This window comes from Eleginops maclovinus, chromosome 10 (genome assembly GCF_036324505.1).
Source record: "Eleginops maclovinus isolate JMC-PN-2008 ecotype Puerto Natales chromosome 10, JC_Emac_rtc_rv5, whole genome shotgun sequence".
Lineage (NCBI taxonomy): Eukaryota > Metazoa > Chordata > Actinopteri > Perciformes > Eleginopidae > Eleginops > Eleginops maclovinus.
The window spans coordinates 12780172-12796513 of NC_086358.1; the positions used below are offsets into that span (position 1 = coordinate 12780172).

At 41.1% G+C, this 16342-nt stretch overlaps 1 protein-coding gene across 1 annotated transcript in view; it reads right to left on the reverse strand.

Moving 5' to 3' along the window:
* Positions 1-16342, reverse strand: part of kif19 (kinesin family member 19) — a 34710-nt gene that overhangs the window by 15251 nt on the left and 3117 nt on the right. The window lies entirely within an intron of this gene.

Genomic DNA, 16342 nt, shown 5'->3' on the forward strand with positions numbered 1-16342 from the left:
CGCGTGTTAAAATGCTGTTGACAAATCATTGAGTCAGGGTGGGTGCGATTGGCTTGACAGGTTGTCAGCAACTAGAGGAAAACTATTGTTATCACAGAGTTCTGGGTTTTGAACTCCGGCTATGCAATTGGCGAGGAAAGTCAATAATAATAATAAAGAAAAGAAAGCCTTTCAGAAACGACAATGGGAGTTTGGCAGGTTTTTCAGCTGATAAGAACTGTTCCTCAGCAGGTCTGAGAGCCCTCTCAGGCCTGTAACGCTGAATCACCCGGCCTGTTTGATGACCCCCTCAACCACTGAGCCGCTCACTTTGAAGCCTCTCAATTGAAATTCAAGAGGGGTGGGAGAGATGAAGCAACAATATGACGTGGTTGTGTTTTTGAGTTCATTCATTTACTGAGAAGGAAATATGCCTATTCATGCTGCTTTTCCATCGAGAGTTTATGCTTTCCCATGGCATGCAAACATATGAGGATCAACGAGAGGATTTGAGAAGAAAGTAGCTTGAGCAGCAGTTGATGTACTCTTTTCTTCCCGTCCTCGTGACTTCCTGCTTCTCCTCTAACTCTTCTTTGCACGCCATCCAGCTGCAATGACGTGGAAGTTCTGATCACATTTCACAGGAAAGAACAAAGGAGCACTTCTTAGTCTCAGCCGATCTGATAACTTCAGCACCTTGTAAATTGCATGAGAATGGGACATGCAGCAACACAAGGATGCTCACACTGAAGTGGATTCATCTTTATCTCTATTAGGATGAGGGTTGTCTTTAGGCTGAAGTCCTATTATAGTCGTCCCTCCCAGCGCACCATGTGAAACTCATCCTGCGTATCCTGTGTGTCTAATTAGCCATTGAATTACCAAAATGGGACATTACAGCAGTTGAGAGCCAGCATGTGTAGCAGGATTCTGCTGTGAATGGTCATGGTGCAGAGTACAGGACTGCAGAATATAAAAAGGGCTTAGGGGAAAAGAGCTTAGGCTGCCTTTGGTATAGGCTATTAAATCTAATTCTAGTTTTGAAGGTATATACACTTTATAAAGACAATTTAACCCAACATACAATAAATAAAGTAGGAATAAAGCAACTTAAATTAAGCAGGAGCCTTAGCAATCATCTCATCTTCTTAATCGCCAATAATATGGCTGTAAATTGTCATAAGCGAGTAATAACCATCATCTAGTAAGCATTAGAAGGTCTTGTACACATATTTTTTAATTGCCTCGAACTCATTTCATTATGTTTCAAGACCTAATTTTGCATTTCAAGTGTTACTTCTGTGTTTTTGTTGAGCAATAACAATGATATAATGGCTATAAAGTCAACACCTGCATATCAGAGCTTCTACAGTTCTAAACTTGTCACTGCATCATCATTTTAGAAAAGCTTAAATGTCCTCGTTGACTCAAAAATGTGACGATGGGGTCTAATTTGTTCAGCTGTGTACACCCCGCTTTGTGATTCAAAAGATGGCAGTTCAGCCTGTTACTATACGCCTGTGTATAGTAACAGTGCGTGTGAAGGTGTTTCTTGAGAAAGCTGATAAGCATGTGACAATGCTCTTACATTATTTCATGTATAGCAGGTATCAGATAGTGTGCTCATCCATGCACAGCTGTGGCTTTGTGCATGCACTTGGGAATACCATTAGAGGCGAGGGTGTTGATAACACCTTTAGTCCCATCTGTCGCCTGTGTTTCTTGAGTTACAGTACCTTCCAGAGCCCCACCCAACATCCACACGCAGCAGCTGGTGCTCGGGGCGTATTCTATAGCACTAATAAGTCTTCTGGTAAGACTGTAAGATGCTGGCTCTGATGACGAGACACTGTGTGGCAACATAAGACTGGATGTCTGGGCATTGATGCTGGATTTTGATGCCAGAAATGGAATACAGGTAACTTCCCTGGGATTAAACTTTGCCAACATTGGTGCCCTTCACAGTTGACTGTCCTCTGAGGTTAAGTAAGAGGCTTCTGAGAAACAAAGAGTCTGGAGTGAAGCATGGGTCAGTCCTGAGCGTTGACGTCTAGAATTCAGAACAGGTTAAGGAGCATTTGTAAACATAGAAACAAGTAAATCTCCCACACTCTCTTTCTCACCCAGTTGCATAGAAACACTCATAGACACCTAGCAACTCAGAAAGCAGGATTTCACACTACAAGCAAGTCTGTGCAGGCAGGTTGAGAAGAGGCATGACTGACCACAAGCGCTGAGACCAGCACACTCCCACCCCGACACAGGCAGAGCTCATCTGTGTGACCTCAAGAGGAGGAGCTGTATTTCTTTACAAAATAACATTCAGGAAATGGCGACTCTCTGGATCTACTGTATGTGTGTGCACTAAAAGAATAAGGTTGATGGTTAACCAATGTTGAGGCAAGATTCAGAGTGCAACATTACTTTATTTATAGCTGCAATAATTATTCCATTAATCTATATCCTGGTTAACTATTTTGCTAGTTGCAAAAAAGGGCAAATTTCTCTGATTCTAGCTTCTTCATTGTCAATATTTACAACATTTCTTACTGTTTTCTGACATTAAAACTGATATCTTTGGGGTTTGAACTGTCGATCAGACAAAACAAGAAATGTGTCAAATACTGACAAAACTATAACTTGAGAAAATTATTTGTATAATGTTTATTATTACAAAAACAATAACTCAAACACTGACAAGTTGTTTCTCTGTCAGCAGAAACCCCTATCATGTATTGCCACAGGGACTGGCTAACAATATCACACAACCAAAATCAGCTGGTCTTCAACAGGCAGAATCCGCAGACTCGGCTGTAGAAACGCAGAGTGATTCTCCCTCTTGTTTGCGGAACCTGAATCCTGAATCCAACTCTGAGTGAGTGCACAGCTGCACAGCAACCACTCTATAAACACAACTGGCACAATACAGCAGACACACAGAACCTGATAAGATTAATAGAAATGTTCTTGTGTTGCTGTTCATGAACAAAATAGTGGGCAGGCTGTAGCTATGGCAATAATAATTAATTACTAGGACATTTGGCTGTGACTCTAATTGGAAGAGTCTGGCAGCCCATTTATCAGCCATCTATTAGCATTTTGTCAATTTATATTTCCTCCTCTATTCTTTTCCTCTTATATGTTCCTTCTATTATTAGTTGGGTAACCTTCCAAAGTTGACATCCAGTCTAGATTAGGATTTTGCTGAACACTTATAATTTCATAGTTAAAACTACGATACAAAGTAGAAACAGTGTACGTAGAGCCTTCAGTGGGATTTACCAAATGGCCATTAATTCTGTCCTGACCTTTAGCTACAATAACTCTGCTTCTATCAACGAGGCAGGCTCACTGGTACAGCTTGTTAACCTGGACCATGGAAAGATCAGAATATTATAGGATATATAGGAAAGATTAGCATATTAGTAAGGACATAAGCATCTCTCATCTATGGTCTAGTTAATAGATGTCAAGGTCGGATTTTCTGTTCGGTCTAAATTGGGTTTAGTTTGGTTGCCCTTTCTCCTGGGACCAATCAGCCCTCTTCGGCTGACCGCTGATTTATTCATGGTTGACACTAAAGGAGATGTCAGTTTTCAATACAAGCTGGCCAGAGGGACCTAAGAACCACATGGGGCAAAATGGAAAGTAATTTCCTGGTTGAAAGCCTCTGTAAACGTGATGTCAATTTGTATCACTCTTAATCACAATGTCCCCTCTTCACAATGGACGTCACAATCCTAAGTCATTTTTCATTTGGCAGCAGGGTTTGAGTCAATTTAACATGGCCCCAGGGGCTGACAAAACAAATGGTCAGAGTGTGAATTTACACACCTTGGCTATATAAAAAAAAAAGGAGGATCCTGAAATATTCATATCCTCACAAGGATCAGCCAAAGTCAAAACAACAGCTTGCTTATGCAGCGACATGAAACCAATTAGCGTGATGAGGCGATCTCAATGCCATAACAAAAAAAAAACGGGGTGAGATGGAGCACCCTCGCCCTGCTCCTTTTCTTGGCTGATGGCTTTTCTAATCAACAGGCCCCTGCTGTTCAGGTCGTTAAAGCAGCAGGGTTGACTTGGTTGGCCATCCTGCTGATTATAGCGCTGCTAGCTCCCAACGCAGATCCATAATTCAAAGCCTGGATGTGGTACGGTTTCACAAGCCAGCCTGCCCGGGTTGGTTCTCCCTGACTTGCTCCACTGTTGTGTGCCAAGCGGCAAATGCTGCCAAGCTGCCCAATAAAAGTCAGAAGTCGTGTAGACATCAGCGGCTTTTATAGGCACTGGTTTCACTACGCCTAAATGATGGCTCGGATCACTAATAAAAATACTTAAGGGCAATTGGAAATCTCAATCTTACAGCTCCGGAAAAATTAAGAGACCACTCCAAATTGTTCTTAAATCTTTATCTCTACATGTATGGCAGCCATTCCAGTGTCTGTTGAATTCCAACACAGAGAATAACTGTCAGAAGTGTATAGAATATAATAAAAAATAAAAATAATAATTTAACTCTTTAAGACAAACCTATAAATAATAAAACAAGAGAAACTGATAATTCTGAGGTGGTCTCTTAATTTCCTTCAGGGCTGTATAAAGGGTCTACAATTCACTGGCTATCACCATACTGTAATAACACGCAGTTTGATTCGAAGAGGAATTCATCGTTCCCTGACTTCTATTATCATCACAAACAGGAATCTATCTGGGGACTGGACTGAAACTAAATATCTTGCTCAACATTTTAATATGTAATTAACAAGCGAAATATGGCTGCTACAAATAAATCCTGATGAAAATAAGAAAAAACAATGAAACGTGCCTAAATCACAGCGATACCACCTGTACACACATTTTATTGCTTAGATTTGTGCTTGTCTTTATTACTTTGGTGTCAGAGGTGATTAGGAGACGTCATGTACACCATAGGGTCGACGAGGCATGTCTTGGAGAGATTAAGAGACAATGAGGCCTTTATCTTAGGGACATTCATCAGTGTGTCATATCTGAAATGCATGTCCGTCTTTGCGTCTTGCTTTATCCAACATCTCCATGTGACATTGTTTTTTCCAATTCAGTTTCAACTGGTTTGTGTGAAAATGTGGGATCCTCATCAAGGCTCCACCAAATTATGCAATTAGGGTTCAGGAACAAATAAAATCCTTTCGAAAATAGTTGGATGCTCCAGGATATGGCTGAACTGTGTGGGCAGCTGGGCTCTCTCTGCTCCACCCCTTCCCTTATCTTTGGGTTGCACAATGACATAACCGCCAAGTCGTTTAGCAATGACATCTGTGTCAAGAATTCGGCAAAGAATAAAGGATCACAAAAAAGAAAGCAATCAGGGCTAAGCGGTGACCTTTGTGGGGCAACCTTTCAAGCTGCTCTTTCAAAAGCGCAACCGAAGCTTTGGAAAGTCCAAAGGGCACAATTAGGGCCGGTTATCTGATAGAAAAGCTCAGAGCTGCCCTCCCTGCACCCCAACAATGCTACTGTATATCCTGTTTCAGGGGCTCTGGAGGATGGGAGGGGTGTGTTGGATCACAGTGTACCTGATACAGGGTGCTTGATGGCAAGGTCTGCTCTTCGTTTTGTGGTCACCTAAGACGTCTGGCTGTGACAAACCAAAGCCAGTTTCGACAGTCAGACGGGGGTCGCTGTCATTCAGACGCAGACACTCATTTGAGCACCTGTATACACACACTTGCAATAGGAGTCCCGGCCTCTTACGCAACGCAACAAGAGATCTTCAGATATCAAAAACCAAATGAGAAATTGCTTTTCTCTTTCTGCCACCGGTCCTTTTTCCTCCTTGCTAATTACCTGAGTAATTTCGGGTTTGTCGCACAGATGCATTACTGGAGAGCCAAGGCACAGATGGCAACAAAGGATAACAGGAACAAAACAGCAATTTGTCGATGAAAGCAATTAATTGAACCCCTGGGATCGCAATTAGTGTGAAAATGTGAGGGGTGAAAGCAGAGTACGTTGCCATTAATGTCAAAAGGTTTTTGGCATTTATAGCATATATTTTCGAAATTCATTTTTAAAAGATATCCTGAGAACTAACAATCCCAAAAGCACAACTGGCAGGGCGGAAGCCGATTACCAGGAAAGCTTTTATTCATCCACGAACTTCCAAGGGTACATCAACTGGCAGGACGGCTCAGCTTGATGCCAGAACTGCCAATTAAACGTCAGCGGTCGCCTTGAGTTCAGAGGCTGGAGTTCAGCCATAACACACATTAAGGGCAATGTCTAAGTACTCAGACAAAAACTCAGAGACTCACACAGCTCTCTGGTCTTTGTGGGTCAACATTGAGCCATATGGCCATTTGTGTGCCAGAAGAACATCTTAGGCATAAAGAGGACGCCTTAAGGCTGCACTTTGAGTTAGGTCAAATTCTCAGGATTAAAATCAGGTTACCTGGAACCTAAACAACTGCCTTTGTCTAGACTTATATGTGTTCTTTATATCCGTATGCGAAATGCTACAAATCAATGCATGATATGTTCTTTACTTGAACGTTTAAATCATCAGGGATATTGGATATTGGGATATTGTTGATTCTGCATATTGATTCATCTCATTTCAGTCCCTCTAAATCTGCATTTGTCTTGTCTATAACATGTCATTATAATGTGAAAACATTACAGACTGATGAATATCCTATAATGCTGGACATACAGTCTACCAAGAAGAATGAAGACTTAACAGTTTTAGCGGAGCAGATGCTAAAAACATCTGAACCAGGAATAATTGCTTCTCTCATCTGAAACGAGTGAGTCTCATTTGATATGGAGTATGCTTCACTTTCAGATGGTTTCATGTCGTGAGGACACTGTTGCTAAGTGACTGATAGCAAAAGATGTGAATAATAGATTTTTGTAATCGCAACAAAAACAACACACTTATTTTACATTGCTTCATAAAAGTAAATAACTTCCATCTGGTCACATAAACTTTGATTGATTGATGACGTCATTAACCAGGAGCTACAGTATCAAAGCCATGACAGCATCCAATAACGCTTAGTAGCTTCATTAAAAATACTTAGAATGATTGTGTTTAAGGAATACTCCACACACACAATGACAATTTGAGTATCAATTACTCACACCATGTTTCTTTGAATTTTAAACTTTATTTTTCATGCATGCCTCCACGGAACAAAGAATCAAACTGTGTTTTTGGAAGAAGTGAGCAAACAAATAATGACACCTGGATTATCTGGACAGATTTGTTTATATGGTTTTGCTGTTGTTAAAAACTTCTATTTACCTAATTTATTCAAGTCCTTTCTTAATCTTTTGATTCTTCTCAAATTAAAGGTTAAGGGGATTTATCAGGATACAAATAATAATAATGGAGCGTACAATTTAAATTTGCAAGATGAAGAATATACCCTTAATCGTCCCACAGAGGGGACATTTACATTCTGCATTTGACCCATTCTAGTGTTCGGAGCAGTGGGTTGCCATTATGCACGGCCCAGCAGCAGTGTAGGAAATGGTGCCTTGCTCAGGGACACCTCGGCAGCATTGGTCTTTCGGGGACTTCAACCAGTGACCAAGTCCCTATGGACTTCACCACCACTGCCATTGACTGATTATAAGACTTTTATTTTTATATTTAATTCTACATTTTACCAGATTTTTTTTTTCCTTTGATACAGTGGATTATATTTTCTGCTTTTTTGTGAAATATATGTATTTGGAAAGCATTTTCCAGTGGGGACTTGAATCTGGTATCCATGGATCACATACACATTTGATGGAGATGAATTTGTATCATTCATACGAGATGAAATGTTGGTTTCAGTGTTAATATTCACAGTTCTTGCTATTAATCTTACACTATAATCTAACACAGGCAGGGAACATGAAAACATGTTTTGAACCTTTGGTAAGTAATGCCCTGCGGCGGATCTTTTCAGAAGGCGACATCAGCAAGCTGTGCAAGGATCCATTTAATACAGTGTCAAGTTAACTTCACACTCATTTTCACACGTTAATGGCAGAATGGTGCTGAACAGCAGGCTCCTTTAAGGCACTTCAGTCCATTTTGCTTCCATAAGACAGAGTGGGAGATGTCGTCCATGCAGCTTCCAGTCATCTGCATCCACATCACGCAGGAATCTTTCCACAAGTGTATCCACAATACACTGCACAATTTTTGAAAATGGAAGAGCGCACGTACTACAGTTAGAAAAATAGAATAAAGAAAAGCCTCACATTTGTTGGGTGAATAAAAAATAGACAGAGAACGTGGGTTTTGAGTGTCAAAACGAAGTGGGCAATTATATTTTGGTATGTCAGATGGTAGTAAGTCTGCCCAAAAAGCAACACAAACAGTATAAAAGCCAGTGAAACCAATTTGCTATGTCTCTGTTTCGTTTAATTGCAAGTATGTTTTAAGGTCACAGTTTTATTGACATCTGTTTTTTGTATGATCTCTGAGCCTCATCTGTCCTTAAACTGGACCCGGGGATGGACCCGGATGCTCTATACATTTTTAATTAAGCTGACATTTTGTATGCATGCTTCATGCTAGTTTATATTTTGGGTTTTATCATTAGATTTTACCACTTTTTCATGTTTTGTCTGCACCTTTAGTCTGTGTTCTATGTTTTTTATTGGCTTAAAGATAAATAAAGTGAAGTCCCTCTCCTCTAGAATGTTTAAAAGGTGATTCAGGATTTGAAGTAAAATTGTACATTCTTTGTTTGCAACCAGAAGTGGATGCTTTAACTGATATCTCATACACACATTATATAACTGAGCATTTTGTCTGCCATATCAAACACATGAGCGGCATGATTGCTTGGAGCCATGCTGCTACATACAGTACACCCACACACAGACTTTATGCCGTCTCCTAAGTTTCTCAGCGGAGTGAAGTATAATGTTGCATTTTGTTACACCTGCAGGTCAACAACCATTAAGACTTGAGAATTACAATCAGCAGTCAAGTAAGTAAGTTGCAATCGTTCCCCCTCTACCCACAACTAAAATGACTGTTTTCCTGATCTGCCACCGTTGGGAATAAGCTTCCACTGCTAATTCTTGCGAAGGTACAGTGCAAAAAAATATTGACATAATTTTATTTTCTGGAAAGGTGGTCACATGGAGGAGCCAGACAAACATGTTGTTATGACTGGGGTGTTACACATGAATCCCCTAAGACACTTACTCCCACTGGTTCCTTCATATCTAAGACAAAAGGGAGATGGGGAAGTAAACACTCTCCGATCCCAAGCTGCAAATCTGCCCTGGAGCCACAACTGTCCTCTGTCCTGATCTGGCCCCGGGTATTCATCCAGCTCACCCACTCTGCTATTCTTTTCCACATTTGACACTCTCACTTATTTTTGTTTAGCTGTCATTCAGTTCAATGCTTCTTTAGGAGATTATGAGAGGACACTTGTTGGCTATTGTGAGAATCAATTTACACCCTATAGCTGTATTGCAATGGAACAATCTCCACCTGTGTTGCTGGACAGGAGCTCAATGAAGAAGGCGCACTAATGGCCCCTGGGTTGGCTTGTGCTTCCTGCTTGTGTAAGCGGTATTAAGTGGTCATGGAGGAAGCAGGGGAACAATGTGCTCCTGATTCTGTTACACAGCGCCAATGACGGGCTCTCAATGTGGCTTTTCCGACAAAATAGAAAAGGATGTTATGCCTGCGCAATCTGTAGCATAATTAGTTTATGGAGTTTCAGTAAAAGCCCTGTTTGTACTTCTCTTTTCATCTCCCTCTGTATACTGCTGGATGACTCATGAGACACCAAGCATGGTGAGGAACAACTCACACCTTACATTACCTCCTTGATTATATACCAGCTAGATTGTATAATAATTGAATGCATCATGAACTCATTTTGATTTCTTCCCAGTCTTAAAAGCCTAGCTGTTCACACAGAAGGTTTTGTAGGGCCACTCCAACATCTAGTCTCTTTCCAAGGATGCTTGTGGTGAGCCGCCACGCCCTGCCCCTCTCAACCAGATTAGCAGGCAGGACATGGAGAGGGATCACGTACATCTCACACAAACATGACAGACACACACACACAACAACCCTTGTTGTAAAAGGCTCGAGGGAGAGACTGGGATCAGAGGAATCAGTGGGAGTGGGAAGAAAGTAGAAGTGGAGTCAAGAGGAAAGCAAAGATAATCCAATTCCTAGGACCAGACAGTCTATTAGGCTTGCTCTACGCACAAGTAGTACTACATTCCGTGCATGACCCAAAATAAACTCTTCTCGGTCATTTCTGTGTCTCTCCGCTGTTCTAGGTCCAGGTCTTGTTTCTCTGTGGAGTGTAAATCTCCTCTGCTATTGAGGACATGGCTATTTGTAGTTCCTGTCTCTCTCTTGTTCGGCCATGAGGCTATTCAAACACTCCACCTCGTAAAAAAAAAAACCTCTGCATGGACCAAGTGTGCCCTTATTCAGGTTTTCAGCCAGATATTTTACAAGGCTATTATGGTAATGGACTGCGTTGGACAGAACATTTTCCATCAGCCAAGAGTGGGGCGACATTAAGACAACAAGCGAGCTGGGTCATTTTAATGCAGATTTTAGACCTTCCTGATGCACATTACTTAATCTACTTACCCTCGCTATTAACAGTATGCCAGGTTGTGTATTGGAAGAGCTGCTGTATATCATGATGTACTGTAGGGGTTTACGATTGCAAAACTGTAAGTAAATCTAATTTTAGGAAAACTGTCAAACAACACTCCTTTTTTTACATTTTGTAGTTCCAAGAATCTTTGCTTGTAAACTACACATTCTACATATTTAGAGTCTTGGAGAACTGATACAGTATTGTGGATTGATATTTACATTTATGGCAGTAGGCTTCATCAAAAATAATTAGTAAAGAGGTGTATATTTGATTGAAACACATCTGGTGGTGTTTAATGTCAAGATGGCCTACTCTGCTCTACTTTACCTCCTGGAATTTGACAAAAACGTATAATCGAGATTTATCCTGAATTTGAGATTAAAAAAATAGACAGCAGAAAGCTACATTTTGTTAGCCCTTCTCTTTCAAAGTAGATTGTTTTTCCAGGAGGAGCTGCTCTCTAAGGCAGGGATTCCCAAAGTATGGTGCCACCAGGGGGTGCGCGAGATGAAACATGTAATGGTGGTCTGGTGTAAAAATATTACACAGTGTTGTTTTTTAAGTGGGATTTTTCCATAGGCTACAATAACAGGAACAATAAACATTTCCTTTGTAATCCCTTTTATTTTAAATAAAAAAACTATAATTTATTCGTTTTTGATAGAAACGTAGAAGACAGCCGCTGTCTCACTGTAGGCTAGGATATATGCGCGCCAACTCGTTTCATTCATTTCAAATATAATTAACTGGCTGAAATCAGGGAAACTGTCAAGTGGAATGTCTCATGACAAAGTTGTTAGTCATGAAGGAGGAGAGGGACCAAGAGAGAGTGAGGATTTGGAGGCAACAGAGACGGAGAGAATAGGAATGAATCGAGAGATTGAAAATGAGCGGGAGTCAGGAAATGATTGATCCTCGTTTTTATTTATTCTATCTGTTTCTGAGCCCATGCTCTTTAATGTTGTGGATCGTTGCAATTTTTCTTTGTTGCATTATATTGAAACTTTGTTGATGTTGTTATCGTCATGCGTGTTCTGGTTATTTGCGCATGATTAAATATGAGTCTTTATATGGCGATAAAACAAAGCTTTATTGCGTTTTTTTTGGGGGGTGAGTCAACACGGTTGGGACGTAGAAGGGGGTGCGCCGCAAAAAAAGTTTGGAACCGCTGCTCTAAGGTGAAAGCAATTTGAATTTCCTCTCACAGGCAGGCCTGTGCAGAGGGTGGCGTACAGTCAACACTGAGCACTTGAGATGAGGTGCTTTGTACTCCACCAGGGCAGAAAATGTGCCAATTCATGGTAAACTGTAATCAAGTACACTTGTACTCGGAGCATGCTGAATGCTGCTTATTGTTTTAAAGGGCTTGATCGCTACGAGAGGCAAAATGTACGTTTTAGTTTCCTGATGGCTGACATTCTCTCTTTCTCTCAAGGATCAGAATGAACAACCTCAGTTTTTGTTTTTTTTAAGGAATAGATGGAAAAGTATTTTTCAAGTCTCTGTTGTCAGAAGGGCTCTCGAGTTATCCATTATCTGCACACAACAGAACTCTCCCTCTGAAAAGCTGAGCATGAAACGCCACCATCAATGACTTTTATTACTTAACACTTAAAGTTCATGAAGATTTACACTTAAAAACCTGCCAAAAATCGAGCTGAACAACTTTTAAAGAACGCATTTATAACAGCCAATTCATAGACATGCAGACATGGAAAAAAAAGGAGATTCTTCCTCTGCATTTCACTCCTATTCTTCTAAATGTAGGACTGTAGGTCTATCTGAGAAGCAGGAATACAAACAAACAATGGCCCTGACCTTGTCTATGAGTCTCCATGGAGACAAGGCCTCACTATAAAGCATTCCCCACTGTGTGCTACTGACAGGCCAACCCTCTCGAAGACATGCTTAACAAGTTCGAGGGATAAGGAAGACGAATTCTCATTGCTTCTAGAAAGACCAATGGATCTATTGTACATCTGTTTGTATGAATACATTTCATAAAAGGATAAGTGTACTGAGACACCTTGACAAGACATTTGCAGGAAGGAACTAGGGATTTTGTGAACTCAAGCTAAAAGGTTGAGGATTTAAGTGCATTCAGTAGCATATAGCTCATTCTGATCAGTTTTCCTGTCCTATGTACGCTCTTAATCCTTAGCAAGTATGCATAGCCTCCACAACAGTGTTTTGTAAGAAGGGTTTAATCAGCGGTGATATAACGCGGCCCCCTCGGGTGTCTCTTTTACGAGTTGAGCCATCGTCTTCATCCCTTAGGGAATAACCGTAGCCTCTTAAGGGAGGACGATATCCCCTCTCTGGGCCTTTTACTCCAACATGGGACAGAAAACACTGCCCACCAGGCAAGGGTTACTCTCAGTTTGGTCAAAGTTAAAAACAACAATTCTTCTGATAATCAATGCCAACAGACCCCAAGCTTTTAGTTTCTGAATTTTGTAATAAACGAGTCAGTGGCAAGACAAAAATGTTTAGTGGATGTACATTGACATGTGGGATCGTCTGCAGCACTCTCGCTCGATACCGAACCACTTTAAACAAATCTATCCTGATTATAAGTCAGTCACAAGACACAAAAACATGGGGTATAGGGTCTGGATTAACATAACAGTAAGCGATACAACATACAGTCTAACTGTAACTTCCTGTGATGGCTATTTCGAAACAGTATCTGGTCTCTAAGGTGGTCCTTTGTCATTTTCACTGTCCTTAGTGTCGACCACAACACTGGTCTGATCAGAACACTCACCCCGGAAAGGTGTTCTTAAATTACATTCATCCAAATGTTTAGTTCACTGCCCCTCTTTCAAGAAATCAAGTTGATTCATTAAAAGCCACGTTACTGTACGGCACACTGACTGAAAATAGCTTAACTGGAGCCGTTCAATACCTCATTCACACCTCTCATTCATATCTCTGATCGCTCAGACCTGTGTTCTGCTCACTCAAGGACAAAAAAAGCCCATTGAGAGTAACAGGTGCTCCATGAAAGGCAGGTTCCCCTGAGGCTGCCAGTGAGGGAAGAGTAAGGCTAGAGAGAGAGAATGAGAGCAGGTGGTAGAAGGCTTAACCTGAGCTAAAACCCGTCCAATGAGCTCATCTACAAGGGCTTAGTCAGCTTCAAGTAGTCTGTTTTTTTGCCAGGAGATCTGTGTACTCTTACCCAGTCGGCCAAGTCAGCCACCGGCACACCGCTAATCTGTCTGAGCACTACGGCCAGGCCATATGGCGATCGCTCGTCTGCACACACAAAGTAATCAGCCCACAGTGTTGTGTGTTCACGGAGGGATTGAAGTTATTTGTAGGTTAATGTATTCGTGAGTGCTACTGTAGCTATAGGTAAACACATTTAGCCGTCCTCAAATGCAAGTTCAAGCGTCCTGAAAAGATTGCCTTCAGTGATTGTAATTTCATCTAAAACATTAAAGTTCCAGACTTGATCTGACAATTATCTTATCGGATTAAGATAAAATAAGAATTATTTTATTAATCAACAATGCTAAAGTTTAGACAAAATAAGAAATAGAAATAAAAATAAAATGGCATTAGAGAAAACATATACAGTCGACTATGAAGCTAAATAATCTATAAACTGTCGGACCAGCAGACACTATTGAAACTAACAAAATATAAAGCAGCAATAAAAGCATTACTGTAGAAGCTATGCTATCCAGATATAAAATCAACACACTGCAGGTTCAGTTGAACACACAACAAACACTTTTTCTCCAGCCGACGTTTGGTTGAACTGGGGATAATAACAATGCCTTGTTATGGTTGCTGTGTCAGCACCATATCTACCTGCCTAACGCTATACTCTAATCCCCTGTGTCCAAGCCAATTTTAATTATGCAGTGGCAGACATAAGTGCTGATGTTGTCCTTAAGACATGATGTAATTGAATTACTCGTAAGACCGACAAACAAGTCCCAGCACCGTGGATTATTTGTTTCTAGAACAGTCCTCTAGTAGTATCCTCCATCAGGATGAACAGCTCCTACAAATTACACCAGACTTTTCTCTCAAACACTGTTACAGCAAGGCAAATCTACACTATATAGACAAAAGTACATAACACCCAAATGCCAAATTCTTAGGCATTAATATGAAGTTGGTCCCTTCTTTGCAGATGTAACAGCTTCCACTCTTCTGGGAGGGCTTTCTGCAAGATGCTGGAGTGTGTCTGTGGGAATTGTTGCCCATTCATCCAGAAGAGCATTTATGAGGTCAGAGATGTTGGACGAGAGGGCCTGGCTCGCCATCTCGGTTCTAGTTCATCCCAAAGGTGTTCAGTGGGGTTGAGATCAGGGCTCTCAGTCTGGTTCTTCCACACCAAGCTCATCCCACCATGCTTTTATGGAACTCGCTTTGTTCACTGGGGCACAGTCATGCTGGACCAGAAAAGGGCTTTCCACAAACTGTTTCCACAAAGTTGGAAGCATAGAATTGTCCAGAATGACTTGGTAAGATGGAGCATTAAAGAATCCCCTTCACTGGAACAAAGGGGCTTAGGCCAACCCCACAAAAACAACCCCCATATACCAGAGTGTCCCAATATGTTTGTCTATATAGTGTATGTCAGCTGTTGCCATGCTGTTACTTTACTGGATTCGTCTGCCCTCCACAAGTATGCCCACTACCGCCTCACTCACCCTACAGCGAGCAGGGAGACAACTCAGCAGGTTCCCAGTCACGATGCTCATTACCATTCGCACTCCCTTCATCACCATCGCACACTCACACTGTTGCTAAATGGTCTCCAAGAGGGACCGGTTGAAGAGTGAGGGCTGCTGTTAAACAGGGACCTTGCGGAGCTTGCATGTCCTACTCATATGGTCACATGGTAACAGCATCATTACAGTATTGCGCACAGTTGTCGAGCTCCAAGGACCTGTGATGGGAAAACACCTCGGTAGAGTTAGAATAGTTTATTGTTATCATTACTAGAACCGATCGATGCATCTAAAGTCTGTGCCACTAGTGTAATGTACCGGATATAAGACTCTGCTGTGGTGCGTGACTGTGGCCAATCTACTTTCTGTTCATTCAGAAATATTGGTTTACTCTAATGGAAAATACAATAAGCAAAATGGCTCCAATCAAAGCCAAATAAATTAGAAAGGCATCTCATCTTACGTCAGGGGAACACCAAACAAGGCTGATGGGAATAGAATGAACAACCAGGTGCGGTGTTGTTAGCATCATCTATTTTATAATGTCAGCATATCAGGCCACTGGAATATACAGAGCGCTGAGAGAAAGTCTGGTTCATTCTATCAGTGGTTAATATACTGATTATTTTCTTGATTAACGATGAATTGTTTGGTCTTTACAGCAAAAAATACCCATCACAATTTTTGTCATTAGTGCTCAAAACACTTTTTTTAAATTTAACAATGAAAAAAAAAGTTGCTGATTACCTTCTAATAATTGCTTAATAGTTTTAGCACCGCTCTAATAGAATAATCCTTCATCCAGATTATAATGGGTTGCATATAGGTGATTACAACTAGCAATGTGTTGGCTGCATGATGGAAACTTCTGGAGTTATGGAGACAAATCTCCGAGAGACACGGGGAAAGCTGAACTTTGATGGCAAACACTGAAGGTTTATTATGGAGTTAACGGCCGGAGAATTGACAAGACATTTTCTGCAGCCACGAGTTGACAGATCGGTTCCCCGACCAATTCTGAAGATCTCTACAACAACA